At 40.6% G+C, this 23,520-nt stretch overlaps 1 long non-coding RNA gene across 2 annotated transcripts in view; it reads left to right on the plus strand.

Moving 5' to 3' along the window:
* The window catches only part of LOC142056361 (uncharacterized), a 308,099-nt gene that overhangs the window by 241,920 nt on the left and 42,659 nt on the right, over positions 1–23,520 (plus strand). For both annotated transcript variants that reach the window (XR_012660308.1, XR_012660307.1), the window contains one exon: positions 13,338–13,530. This is a non-coding gene — a long non-coding RNA (uncharacterized LOC142056361). The remainder of the gene's footprint in view (positions 1–13,337; positions 13,531–23,520) is intronic.

Raw genomic sequence — 23,520 nt, forward strand, 5'->3', positions numbered from 1 at the left:
CAGGCTCAGGAGGCATCGTCCCCACTCTGTATCTGAATGGGAAACCTTTTGATTGCTTTGTTTGGGTTTTTGATTCTTTCTTGCTGGTTTTGGTTTCTTTGTTGTTGTTTTGGGGTTTTTTTTATTTCTGTGACACAGGACTTTACTCTTAAAGGAGAGTTTGAAATTTAATACCCAAATAAAGGAAGAAAGGCTGAAAGGCAGAAGGAACACAGGATGCAGTGCTCTAGATTTTTTTGTTGTTGTTGTTCTGTAACTAGGAGAAGAATACCCGTTTTTTTCTTCCTGCTAGATTTTGTGTAACTCCAGTTTCTTTCTTAAAATCATTCCTGTGCCAACAGTATTGCTTGTTTTGGTTGGAGTGGCTGGCAAACTGTGACTATAATATAGTAGTATAAAGTGCACAGTGAACCTACAAATGCTTTTCTAGAAGTTATTGCTGCACGTGCTGCAAGTGTCACTGACAAAGCTGAGTTGGACTTGGAAGCTCTCTCACTGGTGTTAATCTCGGCACAAGTTTTCTCCCAAACAAAGATGAAAGGGTTTGCCTTGTTTTTCTTCTTCAAAGAGTTAGTCAGCCTCCTGCCATTGTCAACAAGTGGAAAGAAAATATTTGGGTCTTACCTTGCTAAACTGTCAGAAATTCTTTTTTTTTCCTTTGTCTCCTTGATTGGTCGAATATTAATCGTTACTCCCTTCTACAGCACTTTGTATTGTAGCACCATCCCTGTCCCTCTAGAAACCTTGACTTATCTGTGGTACTGGGTACTGTTGTCTGACAAATATACCTCTTGACACGGGGAATGATTTCATTGTACCTTCCCCATACTAAATTTCTCATTACCACTGTGCCTGTGACTCTGACATTTTACCATTTCTGTGTGGAAATGGAGGCCCGTCCACAGTCATTCAAACCCTTTAGGCTGTCCCCAAGGCATTCTCATATGTCACTGGTAAATATGACAGATTTGTTGTCTAGAAAGACATGAATGGAAGGAGACAGGAAGGGGCTGGTTTGTCCTTCCCACATTAAATTACAGCAAAATCTGCTAAGAAAATGTGTTAGCTTTATGGGCCCCATTTATGCAAAATAGCTATTCACGTTCCTTTTCTGAATAGACAGCAAGCATCCCCCTTTCTGCAAATTACCACATGGAATAGAGGGGCTACATGAGATACAGCAGCATGAGATGTTGTACAGCAAAATCATTACCCACCGATAAATGCTACTCAGAATGGTTTTGCAGATTATATACATACCTGCAGAGAACTGTATAGCAAAGTTAAGTTACTTTTTTGTGACTGAAGCATGCTGCTCTGTCGGTCTTGATTCTACCTATTGGGTTCATGTGGACACGCACATGTACGTTTGATTGTGCAGGTAGGATATATGTGCTGCACCTTCGTTATCTGTTTGCCAGAACTGATTCTTTGTGATCATGTTTATCTTTTAAATTATAACTCGTTTTCAGGACTTGACATCTATCCTGAATAGATCTGTTAGTGTTCTTGGTTTTGAATGTTGTCATTTAATTTGCTTTGCTATGAAAAGAAGTTATGCTTGAGACAGAAGTATTCATCAGTCTCATCCTCTAATTCACTTTCAGTTTAGGGGCAGGTTGCCTCAGTTTTATCCCATTCATTCCTGGTAACTGTAAGGGCCATTGTAAAGCTGTGAATACAGTTCTTTCAGGAGAAAAATTAGCCTGAACTTAGGCTTTTTCGGTTTTTTTGAGGCCACTCAGAAGTGGAGTACTCTCTTCTGCTCTTTCATAATGAATTTTGGGAAAAGCAGGTTGCGTACTGTGAACACTCTGACCTCCTCACCCTCACCACACAAGTGCTAAAGGATTCCCCCCGCCCCCAAAGTGTCTGGCTGCATAAACAGATGACCTGCCTGTTTACCACAGACTCATTCTCTGGATGTGAAATAAATTTCAGTGACTCAGTGCTTCCTATTAAGTAATATTATCAATATTTTTAGGGGAATGTGGTGGAATTTTCCATGATCTCTGTGGCAAATTGTTTGTTTCCAGCATGTCTAGTGGACTTACTGCAAATGGCTTTCTGGTGTCATTTCCTTTAGGAAATGGAAGGGATAATTTTGATATCTCGGGACCAGGTAATATATGAGTATTTAAGTGTTAATAATAATTATACTAATAACTATTTCCTCAACTATAAAATGAATGGAACAGCTACAAGAAGATTGTTCTAACAACATATCAGGTTAAACATTCAAGAGCCCTAGTTAGAGGTCTTGTATTATGGCCTCAATAACTTCTCCATTCTTTTCAGTAAAAAGTGTTGTTCTTATGCACAGTGTAGTCGCGTTAGTCTGTAGTAGTACTTTGTGGTCCCTAGTTTCTGCCCTATGTCCTCCCCTATCCTATATACTATTTAAGCCTCTATCTCTGCTCATAGAATGAGTAAAAAGTATGAAACCAGCACTATTTCAGGGATCTCTCCTCTTCTGTGGCAGTGTTCAGCTCATTAGTTCTAGCAAAAAATTGTTACAGAAGTCATTTATGTTGTTTGGTTTGTTAATAAATGCATTTGGGAGACTATGATTTTTATTGAAGAACATTCTTGGTTCCTGAGGATTTATCTAAAGGACATAAACTTTATTTGAAACACGTGGACCTATTAAGTTCACATATCTGACTGTGCTTTTAACTATAACTGGCTCGGGGAGGTGGCTGGGCCTCTGATACTTATGCTGACCAGTATGCTCTCCTCCTGGTTTGGTTTGGGTTGGGTTTTTCCCCTCCCTAATCTGTTTACCCACATAGTGACATTTTATTTTTAGACTGTAAACGGTTCTGGTACCGTCCTTTTGTAGTGTACTGATCAAGACCCAAACAAATAATGAATGTGATATCTTTTGTGTCTTAAGGCACTCATGCATCCCATCTGTAGAGGTACTTACGTAAAGTTTGCCGTGTTAAGAGTGTCTTACAAAGTATCTACTAAGTTGATATTGCAGAATCAATTGCATCCTGTCAAGCAGTGACTGGCAGATAACGCTTATGTCCACTTCTAGCTCTTAGCAGAACTCTGCTAACTATGCTCTGTGGTACAGACAAAACTGGAACTGTGCGAAGCAGGGGAGAGGGGACGTGTCCCAGTTATTTATATGTCTTTCCTAAAGTAAAGTTCACTTTCTGTAGCAACGTACTTAGGGTCTACTCCTAAATTCTGAAGTTACTGTGTGAAAATGACATGGTTGCGTAACATGATAATAGTTATTGGATTCATACTAACATCTCTCTCTTGCTTTTATCGTGTCACATACGTAAATTACTACGCTTCATATGCAGGTGCCAGCATTAGTAATATCAACCACAATATACACTCACTGAAACTTAGTTCTTCTTATTGTCAGATGTGCAGAGATGTGAACATAACGTGACCGCTGTGCTCCAGTCGCAATGCGGAAGGCTACTGCTGTCTAACAATATTCCGTAGTCCGTGGTCCAATGTTGTTTTATTTAATCATAACCTTTGATCTTCTACAACACAATTCAGAAATCTTGGGTGTGATCCTGCAGTTACTTGTAAGGGAGGACCTTGTAGCTGTATAGATCCCCATGCAATTGTTGTCAAGGCTGTGTCTATAGGTGACTGTTTACATGACTGAAGTTGACCAGGGTGGATAAGGAATCCGAGCACACTTGTCGCTCGCAAGAGTATTTTTATTTTGAAGACTTGGGAATGCTTCCTCATGCAGGATGCTTTTCTGCTCTTGTGTGTCTGCCCAGTTGCAGCAGTATCTTTTGTCATCTTGAAAAAAAGGAGATGAAGAGCTCAGAAGGCAAGAAGACTGAGCTTTAAGATTTGTTTTTCCAGGAGAAGGGATGAAGGGAAGCAGGGAACATAATATTTCTGTAATCAATATTGACTGGATTCCTGTAGGAGTATTTCCTAAGATGTGGGCTAAACAGCGGGAAGAGGGGGGATGTATGTGTGTATATATTTGTGCACATCATTGGATATTGGAAAACATTTCTAATCTATCTTTTTAAATGTTTCATTGCACAGAAATTAATACTGGCTGGTTACTTGCCAAGGGGTCTGTGAATATAGCAAGGCTATGTGTACAGAAGCTTCATACCTGGCTGACAGTAATGTCAGGGTAGAAAAGGAAATGCTAGATAACCTCCTTGGTTAAAAGAGCTTACATGGTAATCAAATCCTTTTTTATCGACCCAAACTGCCTTTCATACAGTTTCTTTTGTGTGAGTTTGAACTTACCAACCCCTGAGCTCAAAGCCGCTGAAGTTGTATGAATTTACCCTAGCTAAAGCATCAGAACACCACAGTTCGCACACATGATGTGTATCATCTGGAGTCAGTATTATGCACTGGTTTCAGCAGAAGTAATTGGTGTCCTAATATAACTGTCCTCTCATTCAAATAGTTTTCATAGCTCAAGTGAACCATAAAAGACAGACCTCCTACATGATCTGCAGTGTAACTTTGATTGATTTACATGGTTGAGTCATTGATCCGACTTACACTCAATTGAGGCTTGATGTGTAACAATGAACTTAGAATAATTGAACTGAAGGCAGTCAAACTGGTATAAAAATGGATATGGAAGACTAATGAAGTCCAGGAAACCAGAATGGATCGATACCTTAAAAAACATAATTTTAAGGCTCAACAAATTCTGTTTAAAAAGAGTTTGGCTATATTGTTCCTCTGAGACTCTTGTGTGGCCACAGCCAAAGAAATGGTAATTTTTGCCTTGGTCATGAGTTTATAGTGTGGCACTTTTAAATAGTAAAAGAGAGATGGTTAGCATACGGCTAGCATATAAAAGTAGCTTTGTGTAATGTATTGTGCTATTATAGTAGAATGTTTAACCCTGACCAGGACAGGTGAATTCAAAGGTGAATTCACGATGGACTTTCTTTTTTCCTCCTCTAAAGATTTTGATTGAATATCAAATTTTTATTCAGTAACAAAACACTTCTTTGATTATTTAAAAATTGGAAAATAGAACAGTACTGTCAGAAATGGATTTTAGTGAGGGGGTGCAGTATTCTTAACAAATGTCTGAGATATTACCTTTTTTCCTTGTGTATAAATCAATTTACCTGATCACCGTGTCTTTGATCTGCAGTTTTATAGGCATTGTCTGAATTTCAATTAAGGGGTTGCAGGAAACACGAAGGACTGTCCTCTGGAATGTTCCCAAATTTTATTTTATCACAAAGTACTTAAGCATAATGTTTCCATATGTTTTGTAGCATTTTGTATCTTAAATAACCTGAATGATAGTCAGCCATTGCCATGATATCATTGCTTCATGACTCATTTCCTACAAATGAAACTGTGACTAGGTGGTAATTTATTTAGAGAGAAATACTGTTAACCTCTCAATTCAGCCATGTGCTGAGAATGGATGAAATTCATTATCCTTGCATATACCTATATGTCTGCTTAATATAACATTCATAAATCATGCCTGATTTTTTTTTTTTTTAGTTTACATTAAAAATTCACCAAAGCTGTAGGCTTTTTAAGCTCATAGTCTCTTTTAGTTAGTGTTAGGTGCATTACTATTTACTGAACAGTGTATTTTTTTTTTAATTTTTATTATTTGAAAGGCCACAAGACCTAATTTTAGAAGTAAAGATTTTTTCCTTTGAAGGGTACAGCTTCTTGTGAGCCATTGCAATCTTTTGCTCCATTTCCAGGAAGACAACTTCAATAAATGTCAGATGTAGAATGCCATGACTTATAATGACATTGCTGCAGCAAAGCTTGTAGATTTGTCACACTTGCCTTAAACCATTGTCATCAAAACTATGGGTGGGGGAGGGAGGGTGGAAATCCAGTGTGATTTTCATTCCTCTCTACTTTCTTTCCCCCTCAGAGTGGTATCTTCTGGCCACTGTGCCTAACTGTTCTCTCTAACGTGTTAAGATAAACGAAGACTGAAATGATCAGTGTCATACCTGTAACAGTGTTGCCCTTGTTAAAGGAGAGAGGTGCTTGCCTAAGAATTGTGCTAGTTCAGCATTGGGTGGGTACTTATTCTGCAAGAGTGGTTTTTGGTTGTTGGGTCTGGGGCGGGGGGTGGTGTTTTCGTTTGGTTTTTGAGAAGCCTTTGCTGTACTGATGCATCTAGGGTAGGAGTCATAATCATCAACATGGTTCCTATGTGATGACAGATATTGTTAAAATTTAATGCACAGATTTTAGCTAGAGCAATAAATACTGAGCCACGTATTAGCGGTTTCCATATGTACTTAGAATGTAGCATTCAGTAGATTTCCAAAAGGATATTGTAGGGATATAAATGGTGTTGCATTTTTGCATAGGATTTTCATTTCAGGACGCTTCAACCTTGTTGGTTGCACAGATCTTCCATCATGCATTAGTCGTTCTGAGCATATTAAAACCTTTTAGAGGCACTATGGCAGCACCTCAGGTTGATGTTTAGTGAAATGCCTGATTATTTTAAATGAGTCATGAAAATGAAATTTCAATAAAAATTATAAATTTTAAGAGTCATTTTGAGAAGCTCATAAAAAAAGTCATTAAAAAGAATTTCCAAAGCAGCAGAATTCTTGTCAGATAAGTGTACTTTATTGTCAAGTCATAAGATTTTCTTACCAGAGGAAATATTTCATGCCACTTAAGAAGTGAAGGGAGACAGTCCTGCAGGTTTTCCTATCTCCTCTTTCCTAGAATATCCATGGGGAATAAAGCCCTGTCTATCCACAGTAACACAGAACTTTCTGAGGTCTGCAAAGATCTGCCAATTTCTTGTGTTTTCTTTCTCTTTTAGGGCCCTCATCTTGGCTTTAATAAAAGGTCAAAGCACCATGCTAAAGCCAATAATATCCTGAAGAATCAGAAACTTCATTTTATTTAGAAATGTTTCTTTAATGACTAAAATATCACAAAGCTTAAGTAGAAATCAATGATGTGTAGGCCATTTCTGACTTTTAAAGGATGACACAAGTCTTTATGGAGAAATAAATGAATAGGTAAGAATCTTGCTTCAATTTCATGTCCTGACAGTGAAAAGAGCTCCATTTGCTTGGAAACTTATTATTAAGTGACTATCACTCCTTGTCAGGGTTTGCCAAAACATTTCTAAACATGTTCTAAATGTACTTGGAAACTACTAGCAAGAATTTGTAACAAGACTGAATAAAGCATTTTTTAAAATAAAGTCAACCTTGTTATACAGTTGGCACATCTTGGAGAAAATATATTAGAATTCTGTATTAGTAATTTTCTACAGAGAAAAGGTAGATTTAAGTTTTCACTGATCCAGCTTTGAGCAGGCCCAAATATGCATTTTCATATTCAATCTGATTGAGATGACTGGTATGCACAAGCTTACCTAAGGTAAGAACGTGGCCTTATTTCATCAGGGAAAGTATTTGTCGAGGCAGCTTGTTTTATTCAGTAAGAACCAGCTTTTCTATATCTAACCATGTCAACGGTTCATTGTATCTCTGTGTATTCAACGTGTTATTTCCATTTAGTAGTGGGAATATTGTGCCTTCTCAAAAATACATTAAAGTCCAGCATCAGTCCTTGGAACAAATCTCAGTGGCTTCTGTCTGGTACAAGCAGTGCAAACGTGGATCACGTTTACTCAGACCTGTTGTCTGTTCTGAAGTTATGTACGAACAACTCGACTCAAGGGTCGATTTGATCATTCAAGAGGTTATCAAGGGAACGTGAATGACTACAGCCACCATTTAGGTATCACCAATGCCTCAGAATAGTTGCAGGGGCATCCAGCTAGTGCTGCTATGCATGAATCCTGGCGCCTTCATTGCAGGCTGCTAATAACCAAGTGACAAAGTGTTTAAGTAATGCCTTTGCCTCCTAGCTTAAAAGATGAGGCACAAGTATATCGTGAAATCTCCTACTTCAGGGGAGGTGGAAGTGGAAGTGGGCAGGACGACCAAATCCTTTTGATAGATGAAGAGGAAAAGGGGGAGTTTGTCCTGCTGCAGAGGGACTGGCTATAATATTTGGCAAAATTCTGGGATATCAATGTCCCGCCTCTGAAGCTGTTCTAAAAGTAACAGTATTGGCTACTCTTGGGGCAGGTTGTAGAAAAGCATAAATATAAGTATCTTTTAGTTTATATATATTGATGCTACCACCTTACTTTGTGCCAAGCTGGTGATCAGTCGCTGGGGGTCCCAGCGCATCTGTTTCAATGTTTTGTTTTGTTTGGGACTTTTTTATTTTTTTTTTAATATATATGTACACAGTTTCCCCAATAATTTTATGGGCAGCTGTAGCACTTCTGTAATGTCTGAAAAGTGTGATACGTACCTAAGACACCAAAGAACTGGAGGTCGTGATATAGAGTACTGTATTACTTAGGGCTATAGACTACTAAAAGGCACCAAATGCCGACCTTGGGAAAACAGCAGATAGGGCTTTCAGGAAAGCTGAGTTGGAGGTTTGTTATCCATGTTTTTGAAGTGCTTAGGATAAGGCAAGACACTTTTCTTTTCTTTTTTTTTTTTTTTTGACTGTGTACCTGTTGCAGACCTGCTGAGCTGGTCAGACCCCAGATGCCAACCAGAAGCTGAACTGGTGCGTTATATCCATCCTGAAAAGGGACTTTGCAGGCCTCACAAAGGAATCTGGGAGACGTTACGCATTGGCATAGCTGGAGTCTGAAAGCAAAATTCACTCAGTCCAATCCAGATCACAGTTGGCTGCTTGAACAGCCACTAACCTAGAATCCCATGCTTGATTTGTACTAAGTTTTGCTTTTCTCATTGGTCCTCAGGATTTATGCCAGCAAATATATCCAGAAGATTTTGCCTCCGCTAGCTAGTTTGGGTTATGCATTGTATTTGCCAGCTGAGCATCCTGTTATTACAGTTTCCCCCTCCTTGGCTGCGTTTCTAGCCTATCTGCAAATGGCACAGCTACCCGCTCTCTTCTACTGTGGAAAAATGAGCATAATGTAAGGTGGGCTTTCCTGACCTTAATCATGACTTCACATGATTTTTTTCCCCTGTGGAGTCACCATGGTAACAGTGGTCTCTTTAAAAGTGATAGTTGCATTTACCGATAGTTGCTATTTATGCAGTCGTCTGAGCTGCTAGTAGAGGGGAAGCAAGTGCATTCACTAAATAAAAGCTCATTTGCACAATCCACATGCTCGATAAAATGTTATTTCCTACATAACTAACACTTCTTGGCTCTTGTAATTTTCCATTTGACTTATTCTGCTAATTTGTTAAAAGCCAATTTCTTCAGTTTTTTTTACATCCTTGATTCCAGAGCACTAGCAGTTCAGATGGCTGTATGAAGAGTTTCTGTCCGTTTCTGCCACAGAAGGCACGCAATCCATTTCACCTCTTCTTTTATAATTGGATTTGTAAATTAGTATAACTTTAAAGGACTTGCTTACAGTGCAGTTACAACCACATGCTTACCCAGAAGTAAAATTTTGATAAAGCTTACGATTAAAATGATTAATAGTTTAAAAAGTAATGCCTTTGAGTTCCGTTCAACAAACAAAAGGTATCGTATTAATTTCTAGTTTACTTGTAGGAATGGGCGATACTGGAAAATTATCTATAACAAGAATGTAGAATGAAGAATTAATACTCTTGTAATCCCCAAAAATGAATGTGAAGTTTTCAAACTGTGTAACGTACCATGGTAGAGGGATTTTAGTTCTTGGTATCTGTTTACTTGAGGATCAGCCTCGCGCAGCCTAGATGTGTCTCATCCTTGGACTCTTCACAGAAATGTGTATAAATAGCTGCCTGCAGTGTTCACAGTAACTATGTATGGCAGCCGCATTCATGCAGAGTAAGGGAGGGCTTTCTGCTGCAGATTTACTACAACGGTTTCTCGGACCTTGAGAACTCCTCCTTTGTTATCCCTGCTTGACTCATTTGTCTCTTTATCCCCCATTTGAAAGAGGTTGTTTTGTTTGTTTGTCTTAATCAAGTATTATTAGTGCAATGTCATCAGCTCAGCATGGAATAAAAAGAAAAGCATATCCTGGTAGGCAAAATGGAGGCAGATCTCTGTTGCGTACTCTCGGTGATGGGGGGGTTATAGGCTTCGTGGAATTACAAATGGGTTTATGGACCTGTCAGTAAAAAATATTTTAAAGGGAAGGAGATAGCGAGTGTACAAATTGGAAAAGGGATTCCAGTCAAAGGTGATCATGTAAGGAAAGATATGGAAGTAAACGCAAGAGAGGAGGACAGGAAAATGAAGGGAAGAAAATGTTTTTTTTGAATTTGTAAATCTAAAGAACTGATACTGAATTATCCTGTAAGGCACCAAAACACATTGATCTCATGCCTCTGTAACAAAATATTTTGGATTTTGTCATGAAACAATACTTAAAAGCAAGATCATGCTGAAAAGCGGTAATGGCCAGAGGGAGTTCTTTAAAACAAAGTACTTGAATGAACGTATAAGCCAGAGTCACACAACAGCGAATGCCAAGACCAACTATTACTGTGCCTGTCAAGTTTGGAAATGTAAATATCATGCTAAAAATGGAGGAAACCTTTGCCAAAGAGTAAGAAATCTCATTTCACTGTTGTCAGAACTACACAGAAGTTCATTTAGATACTTTGTAAAGTTGCACAAGAAAAATTAATTGTGAGAATTTATAAAATGTGAGAGTTGTGACTGTTCAGATTATTCAAGGAAGATTAGCTATCAACTGTAAAGGCTTCTATTAAAGGCAATCTCTAATGAGCAAGCAACTGAACATCAGTAGAGATTTTTACCTGGGATGTTCACTATGAAGAGACTTGTTATCGTTTGTTTTCTGGTCATCTGGGAGTTGAGAATGAGTTCAGAATGCAACAGGGATGTGACTGGCTTGAGTTTTGCTTTTGCCTGCCTCTGGTGGGTTTGGGATGGTGCTTACCTCTGCTTCTCTGCTTTCACACCTTTGCTTTTCAAACCTGGAAGTCTGTTTTAGGATTTGGGGAGGAGAGCAGGAGGGCTGTGCATGAGAAAACTAAACACATGCATCTAAAATACAGACCCGACTTTTGAAATTCACAGTTGGAGGCAGGTGGGGAGAGGGAAAAGTAGGGCTTAAAATAACATGGAGGTAGCATTTCTGTTGCACAGAACAAGTTTTACTCTGCAGAAGGCTTAGTGTTAAGGCAGGAAAGAAACTGCCATTCAGAAATACTATTACTGACATTGTTCTTGATCCTGATGGAATTGTTCAGCCTTCTCAAATCAGGCTGTTGGCTTACAATCAGAACTTATTTAACCCTAATACAGTATGTGTGTATATATATACACATACATATATATATATGGAGTTGTGTGAAGATGACAGTGTACGTGTAATGGTAGTGTATATGTGGGTGTAAATACAGTGGTCTAAAATGCAATGCTGTGCAGTTAGCCTTTGTACCTTATATCTGGTTTACACTGATATTGTAAACTGTTGTTTTCCCACACCTGAGCCTAGTACATTTAAACCATAATTTGGCTTAATGCAGAAATCTAGCATGAGAGAGCAGGTGGAAGAGGGAGCACAAAAACATAGTAGTAGATTGGCAATCGGTATTTGTACTTCCCAGCTAATAATGAATTTTTATTCTTCAGTGAACAAAAAGCAAGTGAACTTAGAAACAAGTGAAAAGCATTTAAAACTTTGCCGCTGCTGCAACATGACTGCATCCACTGAGGAACAAGATCAAAGGAGGTGCTTGGACTAAGTCTCTCTCTGAAGGCTGCTCAGTCCCAGCCTTGCTTGTTGGAATACAGGGCTTTGAATCCCAGCTCAGCTCTGGCAGCTGGCAGCAGTTTATACGGCTGCGTTTTAACCCTCCATCTGCCTTCCCAGTGCTATCTTTGGTCTGGCTCCATGGTATCTCAAGGATTAGCTGTGTGCATACTCCAGCAGCTTTGCATGTCTCTTGGCAATATCCAGCTTTAAACTTAATACAGTGGGAGGTCATTATTCCCATTGCTATGCTTTGTATTTGTTTAGATTTCATTCAGTCGCTGGATCTGCCACAAGCTTTACATTCTTGCATACTTGGTCGGCCAGTGAGTGCACGTGTATAACTTACTGATAAGTGACACATTTTTGTCATTGTTTCCAGACTGGTGTAGCATGTTACCCTTGCCTTGCGTGTGCTGGTTTGTGTTCACTGGTAATCTCTTTCAGATTTTGCATTCTAATGTACCTTAATAAACTATTACTTCAGACAAAGTACCTGAATGATTTCATGATGCTTATAGAAACAAATACCTTTGTTGTTTTAATGCTTATCTTTCTAAGCGGAGGTGTTAAGGCATGGTTGAGATGAGAAAACAGTAAACCAGTTTTCAGACACATGCCAGCTGCCCCCATTATACGTTGCATAGTTGGGGTAGTGGTGCAAGAGTCGCCAAAGGAAGCACAGAGTTGCCATTGCCTTAAGAAATTCCATTGTGCAAGGATGTCTGAGAAGCTTTATTTACTGGACTTTGTACTTGCTGGGGAAAAAATAGATATTTCTCAACAGGAAAAAGAGAGCAGTTGTCTTCTGTGATATCCCTAGCTACTATAAAGAGGCTTATGGCATCACCAGGAATTTTGACTCTGATCTGAGAAATAAAATGAGACAAATGAAAACTGACAAGCAATAAATACTCCCTTTCCATTTCGCTTGCCAAAAGTCCTAAGAATGTAACACCAAAAATCAAGTGCTTTTGCTTATTTTGTTGAAACAGTGCAATTCTTATTGCTTTTTAGAAAATATCATCAAATCATTTTTGGCTAGGCTCTTATTTAAGAAAAGCTCTGCTCCGGCTCATATGGTACTTAAGCAGAATAAAATATGTGACAAAAAGCTCTCAACTCTCACCGATGTTCAGTTGCCAATTAATTTTCTAGGGCATGATGCCTTGCCTGATACTCAATGACTTATTGAAACACTGCTACTGTGTTACTTTGTTCAAAGCTATTTTAAGCAGGACAATATATGTCTTTAATTTTAATTTCTTTATCTGATAACTTAAAACCTAATAAATGCATTTTAGTCTTGTAACTTTTAAGAATAGATAAACTAATCTTCCCTACCTTGGAATAGAAGTTTACGGCTTAATCCTGAACCTGCACAGTCATGCTTTGGGAATGCCGCTCACCTACTGCTAGCTGTTTCCAGAATGAAACACTGTAGAATAAACCAAGAAATTTCATTTTGAGAATTCTGAAAATGTTCTCTATTAATTTTTTTAATACAATTGTATGAAGAGTATATAATTGTCCAAAACACTATGCATTACTTACTCAAACTTTGTACATACATTCATTTGAATTTTGCGCATTGTCTTCCTGTGTTTTGCAGATTCCTATGAAGAATTTCCAACTGATGCTTGGCTGTGACACCGTGGTGGCTCCCACCCCTGAGAACAGGGAGCAAGACTGGAGGGCAAGAACGCCTTGCTGTTCGTTTTTGTGGCCACCGGGTGTCATTCTAGGAGCAGACTTCAGCCAGCCCGGGAGCACCACTATGGCAGCAGCACTGGAGGCGTCGGGCAGTAAGTTGCTTTGCACCAAATCAGCCTCAAAAGCAATGATTATTTACCTTCTGTATCTATTTTAAAATAATCAATCTATATATCCTAAAGGATAAGCAGTGTTGTTTTCCATTTCTGCATCGAGAATGTGATAGACTAGGATGTAGCATAAAACACTGAGGGAGTTAAAGGCATTGGCATTAAGATGTTCTGTAAATGCTAGAAATGCAGCTAGGGAAACTTCTGCATCTGCACATAAAATTTGCATAAGCTTAAATACAGCATTTCTGAAGATGTTAATTGCTAATAAACTAATTATTAAAATAGCTATTGTTTTGAATTTATATGTAACTGATGTTTTACAGTTAAAGTGCAGAAAGAACAGGGAGGCAGAATGACTTCTAGATAGAATCAAGTAATCTCTCTCCACTTTTGTTTTGTTGGTTGGTTGGTTGGATTTTTTTACCCCCAACTCATGTCCAACAAAGAGGGAAGTCCTAGAAAAAGGTCCACAGCACCATGGGCTTAGGTTGGTGTTACACTGAAGAAAGCTCGCTGAATTCGGCGTTTAACATAGCTTGCTGGACTGGTTTTAAATAATTTTTAGGAAGGGTTTATGTGGGAGAATTAACACATAGGTGCACTGAGTATCTTCAAGAACAGGAATAGTAGCATGAAAAAAACATGAAGAAAAGGAGCTGAAAGGTTGGCTGAAGTGGAGCAAGGTCCATGGTACATGAGGAAAAAGGACAGATTTTGGTAGGGCAGAGTTTTATGGAGCATTAAAAGTGGAGATATGAAGCCTGAACTTAAAAGCGGAAGGGCACTGGAAGAACACTGAGAAGCAAGCAGGAGTAACAGTTAGGATATTAGAGAGCATTTTCAACATACTGAAGCGAGAGAGAAGAAAGGGATTTTTTCTGTCCTATATGTGTATGTTTATCTTCAGCTTAGCATATTTGCTTCTTTAAGTCATAAAATACCACTAAATTGAAAGCACCGGTGTCAATCCACGTAAATTAATCTGGAGACCCTACATAGAATGCTACTAAAATGCTGAGAAATTATTCAAGAAAACTGGGAATGGGCTGATAGTGAAGCTTTGCAAATAACGTAAGCCAAAATCTAAGTTAGTCCTGGAATTCTTGTTCCATGTTGCGTGTGATATTTAAAAATAATAATAATTGCACACACCTTATCTAATGTTAGTTCCCATTTATTCCCATTGCCATCCAACCTCAACAGAAATACTTGGTGTTTAAATTTTAAATATATTTGTGTGTGCGTATATATATATTTAAACGGTGTTTTTCTTAGACGGTACACAGAGACCAGTCAGCTCCAGCTTGACTTACAGAATGCCCAGAGCCTGTCAGGGAGCAGATATATTTGGACTTCCTGCTAAGTTGAGACCAAGTTTTGCTATGTGTTTATATGATACAGGGTGTTTTGGGGTTGGGTGGAGGGGGGCAGACCCAGTTGTCCTCTCTGTGACGGCTGATGGTCCTCCTGCCATCTTAGAGCTGGAATATTTCTCATATTTAGAATTCCCAAATGAAGAATGTTCATTAACATGACAGGTTGCAAAAGCTGGCAGTACAAATGATGAAGAAATCCTTTAAGGTTTGTTTTCTACACTCTGATCAGTCTCCACCTGGCTTACTCTTGACTTGGGAGTCTCTTTTCTTTTTTTTTTTTTTTTCTTGACTATGTGGCAAACTTAGTGATGAGGGCTTTAAACTGAGGAACTCTGGGAGAGGGGGACAAACTGGCAGTGCTAATGCCATCACATCCAATGGGGGAATAAGACAGGACAACCTGAGCAGTGATAAAGGTGCCGTGGCGGCCTCATGCAATGGCAACCAGGAGTCCAACCACCTCAAGGGTTTGCATGGCTGTAGTGGGTCCTCGTAAACCCCTCCGGGGAAACCTGTGTGCTCAATTACCTTCCTGAAATGCCTGTACACCAGTGCACACAGCATGGGGAATAACCAGGAGGAACTAGAGGTCTATGTGTGGTCGCAGGGCCATGATCTCACTGCAGTCACAGAGACATGGTGGGATAGCTCACATGACTGGAATGTGGTCATGGATGGCTACAGGCTTTTCAGGAAAGACAGACCAGCAAGGTGAGGTGGGGGAGTTGCTCTTTATGTGAGGGAGCAACTGGAATTTATTGAGCTCTGCCTTGGAGTGGAGGGGGAACAAGTTGAGAGCTTGTGGGTAAAAATTAAGGGACAGCCAAATATGGGTGACACTGTTGTGGGCGTTTGCTACAGGCCACCTGATCAAGAAGAGGAAGTTGATGAAGCCTTCTACGGGCAGCTGGAAGTAGCCTCAACAATCGCAGGCCCTGGTCCTCATGGGGGACTTCAACCACCCTGATATTTGCTGGAAAACCATCACGGCGAGCCATGCACGATCCAGAAGGTTCCTGCAGAGCATCGAGGACAACTTTTGATGCAAGTGGTGGAGGAGCCAACGAGGCAAGATGTGATGCTCGATCTTACCTTAACAAACAAGGAAGGGCTGGTTGAGGATGTGAGATTTGGGGGTACCCTTGGCTGCAGTGACCATGAGATGGTTGAGTTTAGGATACTGTGAGGTAGAAGCAGGGCTATGAGTCGGGTTACAACCTTGGTCTTCAAGAGGGCCAGCTTTGGCCTCTTCAAAGACCTGCTTGGAGGAATCCCATGAGCTAGGAATCCCTGGAAGGCAGGGGCATCCAAGAGAGCTGAACAGTATTCAAGGACCACTTCCTCTGAGCTCAAGATCGGTGCATCCCCAGGAGGAAGAAGTCAGGCAGAGGAGGCAGGAGACCCGCATGGATGAGCGAAGAGCTCCTAGAGAAACTCAAATGGAAGAAGGAGGTTCACAGTATGTGGAAAAAGGGACTGGCAACTTGGGAGGAATATAGGAATGTTGTCAGGGTGTGCAGAGATGCGATGAGGAAGGCCAAGGCCCACTTGGATTTAAATCTGGCCATGCATGTCAAAGATAACAAGAAGGGCTTCTTCAAATACATCAGCAGTAAAAGGAAGACTGGGGATACAGTGGGCCCACTGCTGAATGAGGAAGGGGCCCTGGTGACGCAGGATGCAGAAAAGGCGGAGTTACTGAATGCCTTGTTTCCTTGGTCTTTACTGCTAAGGCTGTCCCTCAGGCATCCCAGCCCCCAGAGAAGACAGGACAAATTGGGACAAAGGAAGACTTACCATCGGTTGAGAAGGATTGGGTCAGAGATCATCTATGCAAACTGGATCCTCACAAATCCATGGGCCCCAATGGGGTGCACCCACGAGTGCTGAGGGAGCTGGTGGATGTTCTTGCTGAGCCACTCTCCATCATCTTTGAAAGGTTGTGGAGGACAGGAGAGGTGCCCAAGGACTGGAGGACAGCAAATGTCGCCCCAATCTTCAAAAAGGGCAAGAAGGAGGACCTGGAAAACTATAGGCCAGTCAGCCTCACCTCCATCCCTGGAAAGGTGATGGAGCAGTTCATCCTGGAGGTCATCTCCAGGCATGTGGAGGACAAGAAGGTTATCAGAAGTAGTCAACATGGATTCACCAAGGGGTGGTCATGCTTGACCAACTTGACAGCATTCTACGATGGTGTGACGGGCTGGGTCGACAAAGGGAGAGCAGTGGGTGTTGTCTATCTCGACTTCAGTAAGGCATTTGACACTGTCTCCCATAGCCTCCTCACAGGCAAGCTGAGGAAGTGTGGGTTGGATGAGTGGACAGTGAGGTGGATTGAGAACTGGCTCAACAAGAGAGCTCAGAGGGTCGTGATCAATGGGGCAGAGTCTGGATGGAGGCCTGTCACTAGTGGTGTTCCCCAGGGGTCTGTGCTGGGTCCAGTCCTGGTCAACATATTCACCAGTGACCTGGATGATGGGATAGAGTGTAACCTCAGCAAGTTTGCTGATGATACCAAGCTGGGAGGAGTGGCTGATACACCAGAAAGCTGTGCTGCCATCCAGCGAGACCTGGACAGGCTGGAGAGCTGGGCCCAGGGGAACCTGATGAAATTTGACAAGAGCAAGTGCAAGGTCCTGCACCTGGGGAGGAACAACCCCATGCACCAGCACAGGCTGGGGGCTGAACTACTGGAAAGCACCTTCGCTGAGAAGGACCTGGGAGTGCTGGTGGACAACAAGCTGACCCTGAGGCAGCAACGTGCCCTTGTGGCCAAGAAGGCAACAGTATCCTGGGCTGCATTAAAAGGAGTGTGGCCAGCAGATCGAGGGAGGTTATCCTGCCCCTCTACTCTGCCCTAGTGAGACCACATCTGGAGCGCTGTGTCCAGTTATGGGCTCCCCAGTTTAAGAAGGACAGGGAATTCCTTGAGCAAGTGCAGCAGAGAGCTACCAAGATGATCAGGGGACTGGAGCATCTCCCTTATGAGGAAAGGTTGAGAGATTTGGGATTGTTCAGCATGGAGAAGAGAAGACTGAGGGGGGATTTCATCAATACCTATAAATACCTAAAGGGTGGGTGTCAGGACGATGGGACTGGACTCTTTTCAATAGTGTCCAGCAACAGGACAAGGGGCAATGGGCACGAGTTCGAACACAGGAAGTTCCACCTGAATATGAGAAAAAACTTCTTTCCTGTGAGGGTGACAGAGCAGTGGCACAGGCTGCCCAGGGAGGCTGTGGAGTCTCCTTCCCTGGAGACATAGAAAATGCGTTCCTGTGCCCCCTGCTCTAGGTGTGCCTGCTCAAGCAGGGGAGTTGGACAAGATGATCTCCAGAGGTCCCTTCCAACCCCTGCCATTCTGTGATTGTGTGAATTCTGTTATGAATGTCATGCCTAAAACTGGATTGATGCAAATATTTTTCTGAAGCAGTTGGACAACTTGTGGTTATCAGATAAGTGAAATGGAAACTTTGTTTTGAGTGGATCAGATGCAGGAACACCTGATTCTTTTGTTACCCCACTATGGTTGCATTTCTAGTAGTGTCAGGACTTGAAAACTTGCCTCTTTTCAAACTGATAGCTGTTTTAAAGGCTATCACATCTACTGCCAGTAGGTTTTCTTGTGAAGGTACTTCCATAAAGAATATAAAGTCAGGCTTGTGCAAGAACTAGCTTTTATCTGAGCTGCTTTTACATTAGAAAAGTAGTCCTTTCTTAAACCCACATTTCAGACAAATTTGTGCCCTTTTCTGTGTGCTTTGCGCCGTTATTGTCTCTACCATGCTACCTGAGCATCCACTTAGTGTTATGTTAATCAAGGTGACTACTCTCTCATGTAATGCTTTCCTTTCTCTTCCCTCTTGCCCCCCCTTACTGATCTCACTCCAGGAAGAGAACGGTCTATATTATGTCCTGTATGTATGGTTGAAAGGGCTTATGTACATACATGTGTTACTGTGTAGGCATTATAGATGGCGAAGCCAAAGTAGTGTGCAAGTTCAGCTCAGAAGAGATGTTCCTTGCAGTAGTTGCTGAAGTGAGTAAATGCTGATTTTTTTTTCTTAAGGCTAGAATCTGCTTTCCAAGGGCTTTGGCCGCCTTCTGTGTCAGGCTTTAGATGACTTGGAAGAAGAAGTCGGGGGACTCGAATCCAGCTGGATCAGAGAGAATCTCCTCATAACAGAAAATGGCAAAACTGTTAAATGTACGAGTAAGCAGGAGTGTCATGTCAGTGAAACCTGAGAGGTGGTTGGCTGAATCGGCCAAGTGTGGCCGAGCAGTTTAGAACACAAAGGTACAGCACTGTGCTGCCAAATCCTCCAGATCCTTTCCTGTGCGTGATAGCATATTCCTATGCTTCAACTAGCCGATTTTTAATTATGCATTTTAGTAATTCAGGTATTGTTTTCAAAAAAGTAATATGATCAGAGATTGTGGATGACCTTCCTGTTGCTATTTTTCAAGTTTTAGTGCCCTATTAAAAATCACTTTCTGTTTTTTCTAATCACTGCTTTAAAGATTGTCACTTCTATTGCCAACAAAGTTGCTTACTGCAATAATACCATGAAAAAAAAAGATAAGCCATGTCTGCTTAGTGGCTAGGCGTAAACATCGGAGGTGGATTTCAGACTTTAAAATAAATGATGTTGTCCCCATTCCTTTTAGGGTTCTTAACATTTCAGTGCATTCTCCTGGATGTATGCCACCGGTTTGGGAGTGAAAGTGGTGTCATTTGTCAGCTTCGTTTTGCCTGAGGCTACAATAATACGCAGAACTGTTAGTATGTCTCTCAACCACCTTTCCTTTGCAACAGAGTATTTATTGATTTATACCTGCCTGAGGGAGCTTCTTCCCAGAAGCTGTCACTGGCAGTACAAGTCCCACCCGGGCTCTTTGCAGGCTGATCCTTGACAGGAAACACTCTTTAGCCCCTGGATGCTGTTAAGAACCTCAGTTTTCTTCCGATTCAACTCCCATCTTCCTCCTCTTCCCCACCCTAGCTCTACACAGGCTTAACAGTGAAACAAAAGGATCTGTGTAGCAAGTGCTTGTGATCAGGATTTTAGTAAAGGATTGAAAACAAATATACATGTGAAAAGCTTCAAGCTAGGACTGTGGTTTTATAGCGCTGCCTGGCCCGCTTAACCTACTTCTTACCCCAGCATCAGTGCTAGGAATTCAGCGTGCAGTGACACCTTCTTTCCCAAAAGCTGCGGTCACTTCTGAATTTTCTTCCAATGCCTCTTCTTGCTTTGGTGGTAAATTTTAGGGAAGAGATGAATTGCCATGAAGAAAAATGCTGGGTAGAAGTAGAAAACTGGTTACTTTACAGTGATATCTGCTACCTCAACAGATAACTCCCAATAAACTGGGTAAGTGAAGCACTTATTTTGACTGGATAGTTTGGTTCCTTAAGAGCCACTCATGTTTCAGCCAGCTGGAGGGATTGCACGGCATCTGTTTACCTTGACTTTCTAGGCTTAGTAGTTTCATTTATATTAAACGTTGCCACACACATATTCTATGGAGTTTGTGATTTCTATACAATCACCAAATTTGTCTTGAGCGCACGTGTTCCTATTGACACAGACAACTGATCTAGCCACGTGCTGTTTGGCTTAGATGTATCTATGAGATCAGGTCTTGAGTTGTGCAAGTGTGTTCCCAATGTGTCATCTTAATCCTGTATTGGAGACAAAGGTTTTGTTTTTATTTTTATATCTTTTATAACAAGTTATGATAAACAGTTTTGGGGTTTGCATGGGATCTAATTATACTATTGGGTTCTTAACAAGACAGAAAAATGGTATGTTGCATGCAGCTAGTAATTACTGGGAGACTCAGAAGATATATTTGAAAAAGATCTAGTGGTGACTGCTTAAAATATTGCAGCTGCTGCAGAGTTTGCTTTTGATGTTAGGTTGGGTATATATTCATGCACAATACATCTCGTTACCAAGTCTGACTTAACTAGTAGTTGTCTTGTTTATGATGTTGAGCAATCGAAAAGGGGGGTGGGGTGGGGAAATACTATGACTTCTTGTTTTTCAGTTTGGATTTTGGGTTCTTTTTCTTCTTAAAGGAATAATATTGTTGAATATCTAAGAACTACAGGGGTTGAGGTCTAATGTATTGTGTTGAGCTGGGTACTACGAAACTGAGTTTCACCACCCCTCTATTCTACCCTTTCAATGTAGGGCATGTTTAGAAGGGGGGGTGGGGCGTGGGAAGAAAAATCATAGTTTTGCCAGAAAATAATATTCTCTGTGAATGTCTGCCTATATAAAGGCACAGAGAGAGAAACATCTGCTGCTTCCACAGTGATATCATCCTCTTCTTGTATACTTAGGTACCACAAAGACCACAGAATAGGGGAGGGAGTCTAAACCTGGCAATTCAGCCATAACAGGGCCTGCTTAGACACCGTTTTTTCTCAGGAACACTGGAAACTGAGTCTTACCTTCTAGCTCTGAAAATCTTTCTTGTTTTCATTCTGGTAATATGATTCTGAGTTGAGAGCCTTCATCTGTGCGTGGATGGCCTGATCTCTTCTTAAAAGACAGAAGCTTGTGTGGTTTCCTCAATCAGAGAAAACTATTTGGTGCTGTTTACTGTTGCATGGGATGGGATGTTCTTGGTAATCCAGCCTGGAGCAGTGTTCGGAGTATTAGCTGTCTTTAACTCAAATATGTCTGAAAAAGAGAGTGTGTGACTTGAAGCATGAAAATGTTTGAATCCAGCAGTGACCACCTGTGCTTATTTGGGAAATGAGAATAATAAATACCAGAAAGAGATTTGCTCTGTCCTTCTGCCCTTTTTTGGGCTGTTAGCCACAAATGAGAAACTCTGGTAACTCTTAAATTAAGAGCTGGAATTTGAGAGAAAGTAAAACTGAATTATTGCTAATTCCATTAGCTCAGAAGACAATACTCGAGTCATGTAACTGAGCACTAAAGCACGGAGCTTTGTACTTTTTGGGAAAATATTATTTGGTGAAAGTCTTTGTCTCCCTTCAGGTATAAATGAACTAAAAGTTAGCTAACACACCTATGCGACAAAGTTCTATTCAGATAGTATATAAAATAGCTGTATTTAGTAATAAATAATACTGTGTAAATATTCCCAACAATCAACCAAGATATGAAAATCTCTCTACTTTAGTTTAAATATTACTTCATATGGTCTTAGTTCACTCCATCTCTCTCCAAGGCTTTCACTTCTATCTCCAGCAAACAGCCAGAATCAATATGCACTGTAATATCATCAGGTCTGTGCTTCCAACGCAAAAACTTAATGGTGACCTGATATGATTATAGCCGTAATAAGAGATCAGCATGCTTCACAGTCGTGCAATTCATGTCTCTTATGATTTATTTTGCTCTAATCCCACTAAGTGCTGTGCAATATTTGTAGAGAGTTACTGAGTGACTGGAAGGCAACAAGTTCAGTTACGTGTAACTTCCATTTCGGAATTGATTTGGTTCTCTGGAGATGTTAAGTGAAACTTTAATAAGGATGGGTACAAATCTCCTTTGACTTACGGTTTAATCATCTAGCAACATAGAAGTTATGAGTGGTACTTAATTTTATTTTTCCTTTGAGAAGATTCTTAAAACTCTTTATTGTTTTGTAACACCACCTTTTTATGTCACTTCATTGAAATAGCTACTCTATTTCATTATCTGTAGAAGTGTAGAGCTTCACACGAACTATTTCCATGACTGACTTTTCTCAACAGTCTGTAAGAATCCTACTGGTTATCTCAGCTCTGGCAGTGCATGCAGCAATCGTGGCACACCTGCAAGGTCAGCTATGTTTCTTTAGAAACAAGGCAAGGAACATTTCTTTAAACTGCGTTCTAGCAGCCTACAAAGAAGCATTGTGTCCTCATACCAAGTGTTTCAATTGGACAAGTCTTGATTTCTGAGACTCTGGTTGTAAATCATCACAATTTGTGTGGCTGAGGTGTGGAGACCCTAAATCTGATTCCAGACCCGGGTGTTTTTTCCACATTGTTTTAGCAGACCACTGATTTTTAAACTTCAGATACAAACCAGTAAAGTAATATAGATGAGAGTGGGGGTGGAGAAAGAGAACTCCAAGTAGATGGAATTGATGATATTGAAATAGTGAACCAAATACCCAATTAAATGGGATTGATCAAGATTTCTTCATTGAACCTATTTCTTTATTGGAGTCACCACTGGTGTGTTGGGAAAGAATTTGGGTCTGTAGGTTTCTGTACGCACTGCCATTTTGGGAAACTCTCTGAGACCTGGGGTGCAACCGGACGCATTTCTGATTTCCCCCACTGTGATCACATGTGACTTGAGACAAAATGTGTTCTTTAACATCATTGATTACTTTAATATGACAATAATAAGCTGGGTATTGCTTTCTTCCATCTACTCTGTATCTGTCTATAACTCACTTTTCCTGGTTGAGGAGTAGGTCATATGGCTGCTAAATTTCTAAGTGTTTGCTGAGGAAACCCTCAAATCAATGTTTTGGGAGAATAAGGATCAAGGAGAGGGGGTAGACTTAGTATTTTGTTGGATGAAAGGGTAGATGCAGGGAGGGAACAGAATTA

Source organism: Phalacrocorax aristotelis, chromosome 4 (assembly GCF_949628215.1).
Source record: "Phalacrocorax aristotelis chromosome 4, bGulAri2.1, whole genome shotgun sequence".
Lineage (NCBI taxonomy): Eukaryota > Metazoa > Chordata > Aves > Suliformes > Phalacrocoracidae > Phalacrocorax > Phalacrocorax aristotelis.